The following is an 18400-nucleotide window of genomic DNA, read 5'->3' on the forward strand; positions in this document are numbered from 1 at the left end:
AACACAATGCGTCTGAAATTCTCCAGATGCAACTAACACTAGGTAAGACTGCAATCCAAATTGTAGCTTGCTACAGATCCCCCACCATGCCCCAAGATTCTCACTACACCTTTCTAAACATACTGGAAAATATTAAGATACAACCAAACACCCTAATACTTGGTGACTTCAACTACCCTGCCATTAACTGGGAAAACTACTCATGTACCAACACCTTTGCCCAACGGTTCTTGGAATTCATAAATTCCAATGCCCTGGATCAACTAATCCATTGTCCCACCAAGGGCTCCAGTATCCTAGACCTGGTCATTACCAACATGGGAAATTGATGCTCCACACCTATGGTCACCCCCTCATTGGTCAGGTCAGACCATAAGCTAATCACCCTTAACATCCATAGGTTCATAGGTTCATAGGTGGGTACTAGGCTATCTGCCTGAAGGCATTTATAAGCCTAGCCAGAATGTGCTGGCTTTCGCTGTCCCCTTAGATAAGTTCCTTGTGCCTCTGTCCAGCAGAGCCACTGAAGTGATCCCCGAGGTAAGCTTTCTGTTTCCCATCCACTCGTCAAGGTTTCTTTTGAAGAGTGTTAGCAAGGAGCTCTGCCTAATGTAGATTGGGATCTTGTTCCAAAGCATGGGAAGTCTCTGGGACAGGAATCTATCCCTCCCGCATGTCCTGTTTATTGTTGTGGTGAGGTTTAGATCCCTAGAGTGTGTGGCTGGAGGGGATAAGGTTTTCTTTAGGTGGAGCATGTCCATCAATTCTGGGTTGGACATGGCCTTATATGTCAGGCAGAGATCACCTCTAAGTAGGTGGTATGCAACCGAGTACAACTGGAGTTTCTTCAGTCGAGCTGCATAGGGCATCTGTTTGAGGCCATCGATCCTCTTGGTGAGGTACTTCTGTGGTCTTTCCAGCTGTTGCAGGTGTCTTGTAAGGTACATCCCAAATGGGGCACTGTACTCTAAGATGGGTCTGATGAGTGATGAGTAGAGGGGCACAATGACCTCTTTTGATCTGGATGTGAACCCATTTGTGATTAGGTGGGCCACATAGAAGGATTTTCTAATCACTTTGGCAATGTGATTATCAAAGGTGAGATTACTATCTACTTGGGTCCCCAGATCCCTTATTACTTCTTCTGTATTTAGGGGACTACCACCTATGTGGTAGTCTGTGGGTACTTTGTTTTTTCCAAAGGGGATGACTCTGCACTCTTTGGCAATTAGCTTGTGGCCATGATTTTGACACCAGGTATCCATCTCAGTGAGACCCTTTTGGAGGATGTCTGTGTCAACCAGAGAGTCAGTTATAGCCCCTAGTTTGCAGTTGTCTGCAAAGTTGGTCAGCCATAGTCCTCCTGTGCATGCCTGTACCTCTGAGAAGTATATGCCGAACAGGAGGGGTCCTAGGACCGAGCCCTGGGGAACACCACTTGTAACCGGTTTAGAGACGGACCTAGCTCCCGCAACTCTCACCATGTGGGTTCTGTCCATGAGCCAGTAGGCAACTAATCTTGTGACGTAGGAGTTTATGTTCAGGCTGGTGAGCTTGTCTATAATACCAGAATGGGGAATGGTGTTGAAGGCCTTAGCGAGGTCTAGGTAGGCTATGTGTACCACCTTTCCCTTGTCTATAGCCTTGGTAACTGTCTCAAAGAAGTCCACCAGGTTTAGGAGGCATAATCTGCCCTTAACAAAGCCAAACAGGGTAGGGTCCAGTGTTTGGAGTTTCCCAATGTATCTGTTAATGAGTTCCATGATGATGCACTCCATAGCCTTGCAGACCAAGCTAGTCAGGCTTATAGGGCAATAGTTCCTGGGGTCTGTTATGACTCCACCTTTGTGGAGCGGAATAACCATTGCTGTGCACCACTCTATGGGTATGTAGACTGTGGAGAGGCTGAGTTTGAACAGTGTGTTTAGGTGAAGGGTTAGTTCTTCTTTGAGCTCATTTAGGACACAGCCTGGGATACTGTCAGGTCCCACTGATGCTGAGTTTTTGGCTTTGGAGAGGGCTGTTTTAACCTGAGTGTCTATGATTTCAGGGACTCTGCATTCTTCTGGTATGGTTATGGGCCCTTTTGGGGGTGAGAGGGGGGTGAAGTTTGAGCTGAACCTGTCTGCCAGGATATTGGCGATATCGGTTGGTTCAGTGTATTTTGTGCCATTCTGCCCTAACTCTGAGCGGATCTGAACATTGTCACTTAGATTCTTGACATAGCTAAAGAATGCCTTGTGGTTCTCTTTGGAGTCCTTGGCAATTTTTCTTTCAAAGCTCGCCTTGGATGATTTTATGAGGGATCGTAGTTTCTTGCTGATACTGATCAGGGATGTCTTCCCTTCTTGGGATTTTACTCTTTTCTGTACTAGTTTCCTCCTTCTATTGTATAGCTTGTTTATGGCAGGAGTCCACCAGACTGGTTTCCTTTTCTTGGAGGAGTGAGTCTTGGTTTTGCTTGGGATGGCATGATCCATGCATTCTTGTAGCTGCCTGTAGAATTCATTAGTAAAGGATGCACCCCACCCCCAACCCCCAGTAAGGAAACCACCATAACAACCTTCTCCAAATCCAACTTCATGCTATTCAAGTCAGAAGTGACAAACTTCATGACACCCATGCAGATGGGAAATTGGAAGTTCAACTGCTGAGTCTTACACTAAGGCACTGTACTAGCACATCCACTCATGCATGAATCGTGCCATCCCAAATAGAACCAAGATGCTCTCCTCCAAAAAAATGAAGCCAATCTGGTGGTCCCCTGCCATAAACAAACTTTACAACAAAAGGAAGAAACTGTTGCAGAAAAGAGGAAAATCCCAGGATGCAAAAAACTCCCTTACCAGCCTCAATAAGAAGCTGAGATCCCTCATAAAATCCTCCAAAGATAGTTATGAAAATAAAATTGCCAAAGATTCCAAAGACAACCACAAGGCATTATATAACTATGTCAAGAATCTAAATGGCAATGCTCAAATCTGCTCTGAGCAAAAACAGAATTGCATTAAATATACTGATCTCAAGAATATTGCCAATATCCCGGCAGATCAATTAATTCAGTGCCAACTTCACTCCCCTCTCACCTCCTAAATGGCCCATCTCAATTGCCAAATTCTGGTAATAATGGCCACACAGGCAAAAAACACACTCTCTAAAGCTAAGAATACAGCATCCATGGGACCAGATGACATCCCGGGCTGTGTAGCACATGAACTACAAAATGAACTGGCACCTCACCTAAGTGTCATGTTTAATCATAGCCTCACCTCGGGCTTTGTGCCCACTGAGTGGCGCACAGCTACAGTTATCCCACTCCAAAGGAGGGATCCACCTTGGATCCTGGGAACTACTGCCCCATCAGTCTAACGAGCCTGATCTGCAAGGCCATGTAACGTATTATCATGGGACTTATAAACAAAGATATTTGCAGTCTTCAAACACTGGACCCCACCCAGTTTGGGTTCGTGAAGGGCTGATCTTGTCTTCTGAACCTGATTGATTTCTTCGAATCAGTCTCCAGAGCCGTGGACGAGGGTAAGGCGGTCCACACAGCCTATCTGGACCTTGCCAAGGTCTATGACACCATCCCCCACTCTGGAATCATAGATAAACTTACTAAGCTGGGCATTAATCCCTATGTCATTCGATGGGTTGCCAACTGACTTACTGACATAACCCACGCTGTAAAAGTAGCTGACTCCAAATCCAGCTCCAGACAAGTGACAAATGGAGTACCTCAGGGTTCGGTCCTGAGACCACTCTTGTTTGGCATCTACTTCTCTGAAGTACAGGCCAATACTAAGGGACTCTGGCTAACAAAGTTTGCAGATGACTGCAAATTGGGAGCCATTATTGAATCTCCAAATGATGTGGATGCCATGCAAAAGGGCCTTACAGAAACATATGCTTGGTGCCAGAGCCATGTGCTCAAGCTCAATGCCAAGAAATGTATAGTTATCCCCTTTGGGAAAAAACATGTACCCGTGAATTACCACATAGGTGGCAGTACACTAAACACCGAAAGTGTGATAAGAGACTTAGGGACACAGGTGGACAGTGGTCTCACCTTTGATAATCACATCGCCACAACAGTCAGGAAATCCTTCTATGTGGCACACCTCATCACTAAGGGATTTTCATCCAGAAAAAAGGAGGTCATTGTCCCACTGTACTCATCCCTCATTAGGCTCATTATAGAATACAACGCCCCATTTGGTATGTACCTCTCAAGACACCTGCAACAACTGGAAAGGCCGCAGAAATACCTCAGTAAAAAAATCACAGGCCTAAAGAAGATGCCCTATGCTGATCGCCTTAAAGAACTCCAGCTATACTCTGCCGCATATCGTCTACTCAGAGGTGATCTCTGCTTAACATACAAGGCCGTGTCAAACCCAGAGCTGTTGGACATGCTACACTTAAAGAAATCCCAATCCCTCAGAGGCATACGCTCCGGGGATCTAAACCTTGTCATCACAATAAACAAAACATGCTGGAGGGATAGGTTCCTGACCCAGAGAATCCCCATACTCTGGAATAGACTTCCCATATGTGTCAAGCAGAGCACCTCTTTGGCCCTCTTCAAAAGGAACCTTCACGATTGGATGGGATAAAGGAAATTCACCCTGGGGATCATGTCAGTCACCCTGCTAGACAGGGGTCCAGGAAGTAAATAATGTGGGAAGAAATAGCCAGGGAACTGTTATGACTAGGCATGTATGGGCCCTAGGGCCGATAGCCTAGTACCAACCTATGAACCTATGAATTGCTTTTTTAAGAAAATGTTTTTATTGTCTTATTATACATGAGTATATTACTTTAAAAATTTTAATAAGAGATAATTAATTGACTGTGATTGATTGCATTTTACTATTTAAATATGTTAACACACTTTATTTTTTTATAGTCTGAAGAAGCGGTCAGTTAAACCACAAAAGCGCTTACTATTAAACTTTTTTCCTTTACAATTGTACTACTTGGCTTATCATTGGACTTACTGGACTTGTACTTTTATTGCCTGCAACCGTGAGTGCCTGGAATTTTTTGTTCTGAAATTTTATCTTACTTTTTTCCAGTCACCTTTTCCTTGTGTTTGGAGTTTTGACTGTATTTATAAAGATAATTATGTCCGATACATTATCCTTCTTAACAATAGTTTATTCTCTCTTCCTCCACCAGAATAGACTACATGCCTGTGTTTGAATCTGGAACAGCTAAGGCCTCATTTACCACTGTCATAATGCCAGCTGTCCTAGCTCCCTTGCCTGGCATTAGTTTCCCCACTCTATCTCTGGTGACATTTAAACCATACATTCACCAATTGGTTACATGGAAACGTTTATCCCTAAGATCTTGGAATGTACTGCAACTGGTAGATTCTTCCTTCCCATTGGAACCTGTTGTGATGGCTTAGATTGTGTTTATCAATTTCCTTAAACCCATACATAATACCAGGTGCCTCCTTCCTTTGCAGTTCTTTGCTTGCTGCAATTTTTGTGTAGGCTAGAAAGATATCATACTTTCTACCTATCCCTGCAACATTTGTACATTCCCAGACAATCAACCAGATTCACATATCCTTATGCAAAGTACTTTGGGTTTGCTTCCTTATCATAAGGTCTCCCAGAATCTCAAAAGTTCCTTTGTTCTGCAGTGAAATTACACTCTCTTTTGCATTTCTCCTATGTTCTCTATAAGTTTCATACTTAAGATTAAATCATTGATAGAAATCATGCTTTATTGTAATCTAAACAATTACAATCACTTAATATATTGACAACACACTTAGTGTAGCCTATTAGCAGATGGTTTAAAGGACTTACATTTTTCCCAATATCTGTTTGGAGCTGATTACATACATATTCAAATGCTGAAATAAAACAATCAAAGTAACCACGCACACAACTTTACAGTAAGAAAACAGTTTAATAGTGACCATAGCTTTTAGGCTGTGCTTTTAGTACATCTATTCACATGCATTTGATGAAAGGTGTACATCTCTTTCTTATCCCTTTTTAGCAGCTTCATTCCAAAGTATTCATTTCTTCTTCTATGGTTTTGGGCTTTCTCTATTCCTGATGTATTTTGCATATCAAGCTGTTTAATTCTCTTAACTATGTTGGCCTCCAGATATTTCATCTCCAGCTCTACTTTCTATAGTTCAAATTGCATTTTAAAAGCATCCACGAGCATACTGAACTTCTATTTTACTACATGCTATACACCTACAGCTTTTGTCAGGCTGTGTCCAGCTTCAATGAACCCAACTTCAAATGCACATACATTGATTAGCAATTCATCCTTTGATTGATCAAAATATGAGTCCATTTGGATCATCCTTTTCAGACAGTTATGTGACTGACATTTTGCCATGATTTTACAGAAATGATTTTGTCTGGAATAGTGAGTTCTTTTCATCTGAGGTGTCTTCAGTGAATGCATATTCACATGATTGCACTGCACACTCTGTACTTCATACACAGCTCTTCTGGTACTGCAGTTAATAAAGAAGGACTATTTTCCTGTGTATATGGCTGCACAAGCTGTCATAAACAAATTTCTTGGCCTGGATATTCATGTAAAGAGATGATGGAGTTTGATCCACAGTCAGCATGTGGGAAGTGCTTTGGTATGGTGTATAGTAGAGTAGAGGCAATACAGCACCCTTCCATGTGACACTGTAGTCAGCGATGTAGACAGGTAGATTTATATTCTACTCAGTCACCACAAATGCTGCTCTGAGCCATTTTAAAACTGTATGGTGTCACATTGGTTACTGATTCCTTCTCATTCTAGAAAATCACAAATCATATCCAGTGACTAATGAGTTCAGATATACGTCAAAAACCCAGAGTGCTTATTCAGATATATATATATATATATATATATATATATATATATATATATATATATATATATATATATATATACTGTTTAGCTCTGGATACATATGTATATACTGTTTAGCTCTTGGTACTTGGCTTGGCTTTTGGTACTTGGTTTGGCATTGAAGACTTAATTAATATCATAATAAATTATGAATAAATAATCCATAATAAATAAATAACAGTAACAACATGATATGACTGAGGCATTGTCCTCATAAATATGCTCACAGGATTACAGTCAGGATGTCTAGCTACACTTATGAATATGAGGATAATGAGCAGATGATGCTATGCATTGCAGCATTCATGCAGAGGATAGACATGTGAATAGGTATCGCATGACTAGGTATGGACAGATAAAAGCTTTTGGAATAAAACGAAAGATATACCAATGTATGAGATCCAAAACAACATCCATAGGGACAACATTAGCAAGGGAATGTCCAGCAATGGAATGACTATAGCAGGTTGGTGCAGCTGACTTTGCTGGGAACAGCAATGCCAGTTCTATGGATGCTTATATATCTGGATATCACAGATCTGTGGACATTTCCAGTGTCTACAGCCCACATAGGGCTATGTACATTGGTAGTACTATAAAAGATGTAAACAGTTGTTATTTCATAGTAAACATTGTATAAAAGGTGCTTTATGCAGTACACTTTACTATGCAAACAGTGCAACAGTGGTAGAGATGGCAGTGGTTGCTGTAGGCATATTGTTTTCAGTAGAATGCACTCTTGTGGTCCCCCAGCTCTCCTGTTACTGCCAGGGGTTTTTCATAAATGTTTCAGTTTTAATTGCCATGACTGCACAGCAGGTTACATTAGCATATCATGTGAATGAAGGGATTTTGTTCTGCTGTACCCTCCCACTGGTGAGGCTTCAGTACAGCAATAAATGAGAGTGTGTTTGTGTGTGTGTGTGTGTGGGGGGGGGTAACATACAGTATGGTTGCCTTACTGTGTAGTTGTGTATGCACACTTTCCACTGGAGTCCATGATGCATCAGTATATGCATAACTCATTATATTCCATTCAACATTGTTTTCTGCTGGGAATCTTGATGTGTAACTGCAAATGAACTCATCACCCTGACATGTTTCATCTCCCAACACCTGCTTACACTTACCAAGGGTACCAGAACTTACCAAGGGTACCAGAACTTGTAGGAGATTTGAGATGCATGGCTAACCTTAAAAAGGCCCTTGTGGTTGTTAGCCTAGTAGACACCTACAAACCTATAAGTATTTAAATGTTGATGTGCAAAAAGCTGTATTTCTCCCCTTCCCCTGGGTTGTGCTACCTGAGATACTATTGAACAATCTCCGGGGTTGATTTCATATTTAAAAATAAATCACCATTTTGGTACTTACCAGGTGTGGTGAGTTTGCAATCGATAAGTCATTAGGAAACATTTCTGCTGAAGACACTGATGCAACATCAACTTAAATAGGCCTTTGAGAAATTTGTTTATGTTTTTGATGCAGTTTATCTGCACTTCTACTCCGCAGTCAACAGCCTCACCCACAAACATTACATATTTCACAACTTCAACAATCAAGGAATATGTTAAGAAACCTTGTTTGCATACCTGTGTAAAGCTTTGACTTTTCCAGGTATGAAGCAGTACATGCAGAAAACCTCTGGAAATAGGTTAAAGTTTGTGAAATGTAAAAGTCTGTGATGTATACATACACACACACACACACACACACACAATATATGTATATATATATATATATATATGTATATATATATATATATTTTTTTTTTTCCTCTCCTTTTTTAACCACATACCAGTCCTATGTATTTGTGGATAGCCTTTATGAATGCTATCAACTGTTGTTTTTGTTTGTTTATTGGTTTGTTTGTTTTTACTTTAATGGTTTTAATACAGTAACTTCTGTAAGCTGCAAATTTTTGTGTAGGCCTACATTTTGTTCCACATTTTATAGTTATACACTTGTTTAATATAGTTCTGCAAACTAGAGCATCATTGTTATTTTGAATTAGATCCAGTGACTGATGTCATGAGTGGAGTGAAGATTAACTGCTAACAGGAACAGAGAGTTGATAAATGATCGAGGATGCAAGTATAGTGAAGATAAGCCAAATATCAGGTACCTATGTAGGGAATCTTGCACTTTTTCTGTGCAGGATTACAATCAATTCCAATAGGGCAAAGATAATTGACTTCTATTACTGAAATCCATAGTATTTACCTATTGCAGCTAAAGAGGGCTGTCACCTGTCCATCTTTTTATATAACCGTTCCTATTTCGGTAGATGTACCCTGTAGTGAAAAATGTTAATTTTACGACAAAAAATATATGTTCTTAAGTCTTTACTAGGAGTTGTATAAAATTATTATTTTGTACCTTAAACTCCATAATATGATTTGAAAGAACAGAAAGAATTCATATTCTATAAAAAATATTTTCATGATGCCTTTACACTGGTTGTGGGTATGCTTTGCCCTGTAAAATTACAATTCCATGAAATATGTCTCACTTTGGACTTCTGAAAATGTGACAGCCCTATAACTGATCTCCTTTGAAATTACAAAAGTTTAGGAGTTAGAAAGCTTTTCCCTTATCTAAAGGACTACACTGTCTCAGAGTTACTATATTTAGAGAAATGAAGATATAGGACCAAACTCCCCATATGTGAGGTGCAGGTGGTTTTCCCCTGCAAGATACTGTGTTTAAAAAAGCAGTCCTTTCACATTCTTGAAGTACTTTTTCTGCTGGTATATGTACTGATCATAATATTATGCCTGAGTGGCCTAATAGATAAGGCACTGGTCTTCTAAGCCAGATGTTTTGGGTTTAAGTCCCTTCTGGGTTGTTATACTTTTAGTCTGGCAGTTAGTGTGGAGGATTAAAGCTGAGATGTTAATGAGGTACTTTCTGTAGTCGAGGGTTTGATTCCATCTGCCATCATTTACCTACTGTGTGACCTTGAGCAAGTCATTTAACCAGACAGCAATCTGGGGCAACTGGGAATTAATGGTCTCATAGACTTCATGCCTGCAAACTATCTATGACATTACTTACTATGACTATTATATAATTATGTGTTTATACAGGGCAGCACAGTGTCCCCGCTGTTAGTATTGCTGTCTCACAGTGCTTTGTTCCCTATTTTAGTTCCCAGCTGGAGTATCTGCTGTGCAGAGTCTATGACCTATGTGTCTCCATGTGGATTTATGCTGGATGTGCTGGTTTCTTCCCAAATACTAAAACAAACCATAAATTAACTGCTGATCTTCCAGCCTACCATGTTGTGGTATGAGTGTGTGTGTGTGTGTGTGTGTGTGTGTGTGTGTGTGTGTGTGTGTGTGTGTGTGTGTGTGTGTGTGTGTGTGTGTGTGTGTGTGTGCGTGCGTGTAAGTGTATCTTTGTGCATGTGTGTGTGCATGCATTTATGCATGTATGTGCATGTGTATGTGTGTGTTTGCTTGTGCATGTGTGTATGTATGAAACTCTAAATGCATGATATTTCAGGCTGAGGTGTATAACTCCTCAACCACCTCCACCAAGCCCTCTTCCATGTACCTCTGCAATAAGAATAACATGAATCTTCAGGCATTGAAGACAGTTCACAAAGCCTTGGTATGTCCATCACAAAGCAGTATTCTGCTCAGGTCATCACATGCCCTGTGGCCAACAATATCCAATAGTCAAGAATTCTTCTGCCCCCACCAGCTGGTGTAGCAGGTCCCAGAGCTCTTAACTGCTTACCTCCAGAATCAGGGACAAATCAAGAAACAATCAGGGACACATAAAATATTAGTACTCAACTTGAGACATTGACAGAATAAGAGAATGAATTAATATACATTTTCTTAAGTAAAGGAAGTCTTTAACTCTAAATAACTCATTGAACAGTAGAATATGTATGGTAGGTCCCATCCCAAACTGCATGTACAAACTCATCTCTTGTGGTGATGGTAGCAAGTATCACTGTAAACAGACATACAGATAACTGAGGGTTTTGAGATATTAAATTACTTTACTGTTGCATTCAGAAATATGCTAGCGTCTGAGAGAAGGGTGAGCAGTAACCAACCCAATGGTTGTAAGGAGAAGTTGTGAAGAGCAAATTTTAAGAAGCAGATTTAGTTCTGAATGTGAGCTGCTGTAATATAGGACATTCACTGGTCTGCTATTTGCTACATGAGAATTATTGTGAGAGCTGGCTATGGGCTGTGACTCAGGAAATCATGAAAGATAGTCAAATGATGGAAATAAAAGACCCAGTGGAGAATGTTACAGCTATGGTTACATATTGGCAGACACTCAGCATAAAGGCAACCACTGATGAACATACAAAGAGCCTGACTAAACAAAGACAGGCTTTGACATGACAAGAAAGCTGTTTCATAAATCTGGGTCCCAAACTAAATAATTAGAAACCCACTAGGATAGATTTAAAGATATTGAACTAGCAGAGAATGTAGAATGTAGGGATCTAGCTGAGATTATTAAAAAAAATGCACAAAGTAAACAGCCTATCATATTGCTTCTAACACAACAAGCTCATCACAACATTAATGTCAGGATGGTCCCAACCTCAGAAGTGCCAAGCCACTTCACCTGTAAGTTTTTTATTTATAAGGATAGGCACTTGGTTTGATTTAATGTAATGCCATGATAATGCAGATACTGAGAAGAGGTCATCACTTAGCTTAGTCATATTCAGATCAATTGCTTCAGGATTGAAAAGTGGTGATCCCTGTTTTGTCAGCATTGAAGTGAACCATTAGAGGTGGTTTGGGCATTTAATAAGAATGCTGCATGAACACCTCCATCAGGACCTGCTACATAAACCCAGGACATGCTGGAAAGATTATATGCCTCACCTAGCTTAGGAATGACTAGGCTCCTGAAGAGAAGCTGGGCAGGGATTGCATTGTTTCTTTTGCACTATATACATAACTTATGCACTGAAAAGAGGCTTACTAATATGAAATGATCATTCACAAGGAGGCCTTTTCTTTACTTCCAAGCTTGACAATTCAAATGCAGCTTTTGAAAGAACTTGCAGTTGTTGAAGGTTCCAGCAGATAGACACTGCATCAGGGACCAGGATTTGGAAGCTGTCAAGAATATGAAATACATAAAATGAACCCAGGTCATCAGAAAAAAATAGAAGATTACGAATAGAGATTTTCAAGGAGAAAGGCAGACTAGTCTGGCTTATATCACATGGGACTTCAGGGAGAGGTGACCTTTTCATGCCCTACATTTAATGTAGAATTGATATAGGATCCTGAGACAAGAAGAAGAAGAGGAAAGAGATGATCCCCTTTCTTTTACGTGGGAGATGACTTCGGAATCAGAATGGAGGTATCCAGTGAAACAGTCTCTTGGCAGGAGAATTAATGCTACTGTTAGATGAGTCAATGGACAAATGATGAAGGTTGGTCTGTTAGAGACTGCATCAGCCTTAACAAGGGATTCAAAGTGACGTGAAAGGTATTTAGCCTCCCACGTGATTCTTCACTGAGGACCAGTGATATAACAGGAGTTATGCAGACACTGATGCTAGTGACTTGTATGAGCAGGCAGAATGTCTCACACATGTAGGCATCTTGCCAAATAAAAATTATTTAATTGCTTTCCTTAGTTTTATTTTACTGCTATCCTATGTCTCAGTGATAAGTGCCAACCAATGCTTGGAAATGAGAACGAATGACTGCATTTATGCTTAATATTTAAATTCTCATTGATTCCATTGTAATCTTCTGTAGTCAAACATCTGCTGGTTGTTAGAGGTTGTTTAATAGCTCTCTAGTTAACATTTACAAGCTGAGATGTTACCAAGATTTCTGAATTGTATACCATCTTCCAGAATGTACCCCAACGACCAGGATAGCCCCACTATCCTGGATAGTACATGTTTCTGGACAGTACATTTCTTCAGTACTGCATAAAAAGTCCTGAAATGACAGGCTTGACAAAATTATTCAGTCAAGTATTGTGAAACAAAGAACATTTAGGAAAACATGTAATAAAATAATTTATTTTATTTTATTTTTATTTATTTAACATTTGTTGACCGGGAATGTCCGACTAGGTTCCACAGAGCCTGTTTTCAGCGGAGGCCCGGGGAGACAATACAATGGTAAATACAGCAGAGATTTTTTATTTAATGTTTCTACTGTAGCTCATGGCACAAAACATACATGTCATATTTAAAAAATATTTGCCATGGTGTACATCACATATGCTTGGCTACACATTTGTTTGCAGGCAGTGCAATCATATGTGAGCTGGCCAGGTGTTTACCTAAAAGGTTTTAAGCTTAGTTGCCTTTTGGTATGAGAACTGTTTCAAGAGAAGTGAGCAGAATTAATCCAGCTAGAGAATACATTTGCACAGATGTCATTCTAGTTGTATAGCAAAGTATCATTTCTGAGGTGTATCAGTGTGCTTGTCATCATTTTGGTAGGTGGGTCATTGCAAAAGTGTGCTTTTAACCATTTCATACTGTCTTGTATCATTAACAATATGTCCAGTGCCAATTACATTAACTGTATCCTGTATGTCATAATAAAGGCATTCGTGCAAACATTCTGATGATGGAAAGGACACACACTTGGAAAATGATAAGAAAAACTGTATAATGCCATAATTATACCCACTTATTAACTATGTAGGCCCAAGGAATACTCAGTACCTGTTCAAGGCAATCTGGGAGGAATGCCTGCCTAAATGACTTAAACAAGGTCACATAGTGGAGGATGCAAGCCCTGTACCTCAGGAACTACAGCTCATAGCTTTAAAGTTTTGCACCCTCTGCAACACAAACATGCCACTGGGGAGTTGTGAAGTAATATGGAAAACTGAGGGACTGGTCAGTTTTGGGGAAAAAAGGCAAATTTGTAAGCAGAATTCAAGAAATTTAGGATGCACACTATAATTCTTCAAAATACAAGGTTGAAACTGTAAAAGCCAAGAAACTGCTTGAGAAATTGTAAGAGATGGGTTCATTAAGCTGAAGTGAGAAGTAAAAGCACAGATACATTCATCTTATTCATAAATGAGTATATTACTCAGAAAAGGAAGTATATGTAGGTGTAGGGTTTCGTTTACTGGTGAAGTGGTGTGACAATAGGTTGCTCTAGGCAACATGTATGACGCAAATAAGAAATGAAAAGGTTGCATGCCAAGTTGCCTTCCGAAATGCCTCTTGTGTTGGGAAGAATACTCCTTTATCGGCCAGAGGAGATATAAACGATGTGCTGTAAGATAGGGACAGGTTATGTGTCAAAGAAAAAAATTCAAACTTTAGCCTTCACAGAACTTGAGTGGTAATAGGAATGGCTACAGCCTGTGGGTTTATGGAGGCTATGTCACATTGTGATAAAGGAATTTGTGTGCTCAGCCATTGTAGTTCTGCATGAAGCACTCAACTCTTAACACTAACCAATATACCAGTGTTGCTGAATCAAGGTCTGCATCCATTGCTTATGGGGCACAACTATCATTTCTCATGTATTTTCAATAACTGTTATACAATTTCAGATATTTTTTTTTTCACAAAATGCTTGGAAAAATCAGCGGAAAAGCCTTCTGGCCAGGGTGTTCTGCAGCTTTCAATTTTTTTGAAGTCCTCTCGATACGTTCCCTGGTAGAAATCCCTCCCCCAACACACACACACACACACACACTGCTTCTTTCCATTTCAGTCAGTTCTCAAGGAAGTCTACTATGTCTGAAAGACTTTTCTTATTTTTTCTTCCAATTTAGAAAGCTTATACCTTTAATTTTGGCAATGGTGCCAAGTTAGAAGAATCATTTAATGTCAGATATGAAATTGCAGTCTCAATGTTTCTATGCATCTGGCTAAATATTTAATTAAGATCTTACTCATTCTTTCTGTGTCTGTCTCTCTCTTTCACTCTATCTCTTATCAAGTAAAGACAACAATGTTCAAATATCACACTTAACAATACATGATTGTATGCTATGGACTATACACTGTTCCCGTTGTACAGATGTCCTATAAAGTTCTAAAGTTCTGGTGAAGTTATGTATACAATACATTACATACAGCCATACACACACACACACACACACACACACACACACACACACACACACACACACACACGCATGCACATGCACACGTGCATACACACACACACGCACACACAAAGCCATATTTATGTCAGTATGCATTTTTGTGTGAGTTGTTTTTATTTTAAACACATATGCATTATATAGTCTCTGAGCAAGATTATGTGAAAATATCTACTCCCTAAAGCACATATATGCCCACTGCCCACACCTTCATTTTTTTGAAGTCCTTCTTTGCCAACACCTCACTGCAAAACATCTCAATGTGTTGCTGTTAAATTTGCTGAGTGCACAATCTATACATCATGTTGCCTTATGGCTAGCTGATTTTCTAGTTATCGCTAAGTCTGGGTTCTCATTTGCAGCACACAGTCTGTGATTCATGTTTAGAGCACCAACAGTTCAGGCAATATGTTTGATGCCATCCTGTTCATGAACTGCTCAGATGTTAGTTATACGAATGAGAATGAATTTGGCATCATTCAGGAAATCATAGCAGACCATCCTTATGAATCCCAGTGCCTGTTCCCTTCAAAGACTCATCTTATCCCTTCCATTCTTTTTCTTTGTCACTTGTTAATAACTTCCAGCTTACATAAAGTACTACTGATTCAAATAATTCTCACCTGCATACAGTTGCCCACTCATTTTTCTCATTGTTTCCTGCGTGAAGAAAAAAAATATTTAGATCATTTATTTACACCTTTGACACCAATAAAAGTTGTGTCAAAGCACAAGATTTTCCTTTTGGCTTTTGGAAATATATAATCAGAGATCTCAGCAGCTCTACATAGCCTGTCAAGGGTTCGTTTACAGTTCTGCAGTCTGTATAATTGTAGTACACATAGATGTCGTACATAGTCTGTCAAGGGTTCGCCTACAGGTCCGCAGTCTGTACAATGTGTAGGATGCACAGATACTGTACATAGTCTGTCAAGGGTCTGCCTACAGTTCCATAGTCTGTACAATGTGTAGTACACATAAATGCTGTACATAGTCTGTCAAGGGTTTACCTACAATTCCACAGTCTGTACAATGTGCATAACACACAGATGCTGTACATAGTCTGTCAAGGGTTCGCCTACAGGTCCGCAGTCTGCACAATGTGCAGGATGCACAGATACTGTACATAGTTTGTCAAGGGCTTGCCTACAGTTCCATAGCCTGTACAATGTGTAGTACACATAGATGCTATACATAGTCTGTCAAGGTTTTGCCTACAATTACGAAGTCTGTACAATGTGTAGGAGACACAGATGTGGTACATAGTCTGTCAAGGGATTGCCTACAGTTCCGCAGTCTGTACAATGTGTAGTACAGATAGATGCTGTACATAATCTGTCAAGGGTTTGCCTACAGTTCCACAGTGTGTACAATGTGTAGTACACACAGATGCTGTACATAGTCTGTCAAGGGTTCACCTACATTTCCACAGTCTGTACAATGTGTAGGACACACAGATGTTGTACATAGTCTGTCAAGGGATTGCCTACAGTTCCGCAGTCTGTACAATGTGTAGTACACATAGATGCTGTACATAATCTGTCAAGGGTTTGCCTACAGTTCCACAGTGTGTACAATGTGTAGTACACACAGATGCTTTACATAGTCTGTCAAGGGTTCACCTACATTTCCACAGGTCCGCAGTCTGTACAATGTGTAGTACACATAGATACTGTACATAGTCTGTCAAGGGATTGCCTACACTTCCGCAGTCTGTACAATGTGTAGTACACATAGATGCAGTACATAGTCTGTCAAGGGTTTGCCTACAGGTCCGCAGTCTGTACAATGTGTAGTACACACAGATTATATACATAGTCTGTCAATGGTTTGCTACAGTTCCGCAGTCTGTACAATGTGTAGGACACACAGATGTTGTACATAGTCTGTCAAGGGATTGCCTACAGTTCCGCAGTCTGTACAATGTGTAGTACACATAGATGCTATACATAATCTGTCAGGGGTTTGCCTACAGTTCCATAGTGTGTACAATGTATAGTACACACAGATGCTGTACATAGTTTATCAAGGTTTTGCCTTCAGTTCTGCAGTCTGTACATGGATGCTGTACATAGTCTGTAAAGGGTTCACCTACAGTTCCACAGTTCTGCAGTCTGTACAATGTATAGTACACACAGATGTTGTACATAGTCTGTCAAGGGTCTGCCTACACTTCTGCAGTCTGTACAATGTGTAGTGCATATTGATGCTGTACATAGTCTGCCAAGGGTTTGCCTACAGTTTCACAGTCTGTATAATGTGTAGTACACACAGATACTGTACATAGTCTGTCAAGGGTTCGCCTACAGTTCCACAATCTGTACAATGTGTAGTACACACAGATGTTGTACATAGTCTGTCAAGGGTCTGCCTACAGTTCCACAGTCTGTACAATGTGTACTGCACATAGATGCTGTACATAGTCTGTAAAGGGTTCACCTACAGTTCTCCAGTCTGTACAATGTGTAGTGGACATAGATGTTGTCCATAGTTTGTCAAGGGTTTGCCTACAGTTCCATAGTCTGTATAATGTGTAGTACACACAGATGCTGTACATAGTCTGTCAAGGGTTTACCTACAGTTCCATAGTGTGTACAATGTGTAGTACACACAGATGCTGTACATAGTTTATCAAGGTTTTGCCTTCAGTTCTGCAGTCTGTACATAGATGCTGTACATAGTCTTTCAAGGGTTCATCTACAGTTCCACAGTTCTGCAGTCTGTACAATGTATAGTACACACAGATGTTGTACATAGTCTGTCAAGGGTCTGCCTACACTTCTGCAGTCTGTACAATGTGTAGTGCACATTGATGCTGTACATAGTCTGCCAAGGGTTTGCCTACAGTTTCACAGTCTGTATAATGTGTAGTACACACAGATACTGTACATAGTCTGTCAAGGGTTTGCCTACAGTTCCACAGTCTGTACAATGTGTAATACACACAGATGTTGTACATAGTCTGTCAAGGGTCTGCCTACAGTTCCAAGCTGTACAATGTGTACTGCACATAGATGCTGTACATAGTCTGTAAAGGGTTCACCTACAGTTCTCCAGTCTGTACAATATGTACTGCACATAGATGCTGTACATAGTCTGTAAAGGGTTTACCTACAGTTCCACAGTCTGTACAATGTGTAGTGGACATAGATGCTGTACATAGTCTGTCAAGGGTTTGCCTACAGTTCCACAGTTTGTACAATGTGTAGTACACATAGATGCTGTACATAGTCTGTTAAAGGTTCTCCTACAGGTCCGCAGTCTGTACAATGTGTAGTACACACACATGCTGTACATAGTCTGTCCTCCAAACAAATGAAGCCAATCTGGTGGTCCCCTGCCATAAAAAAAAACTTTACAACAAAAGGAAGAAACTGTTGCAGAAAGGAGGAAAAGCCCAGGATGCAAAAAACTCCCT

The sequence above is a fragment of the Protopterus annectens genome, chromosome 1.part1, assembly GCF_019279795.1.
Source record: "Protopterus annectens isolate FY-2018-M chromosome 1.part1, PAN1.0, whole genome shotgun sequence".
Taxonomy (NCBI): Eukaryota; Metazoa; Chordata; order Ceratodontiformes; family Protopteridae; genus Protopterus; species Protopterus annectens.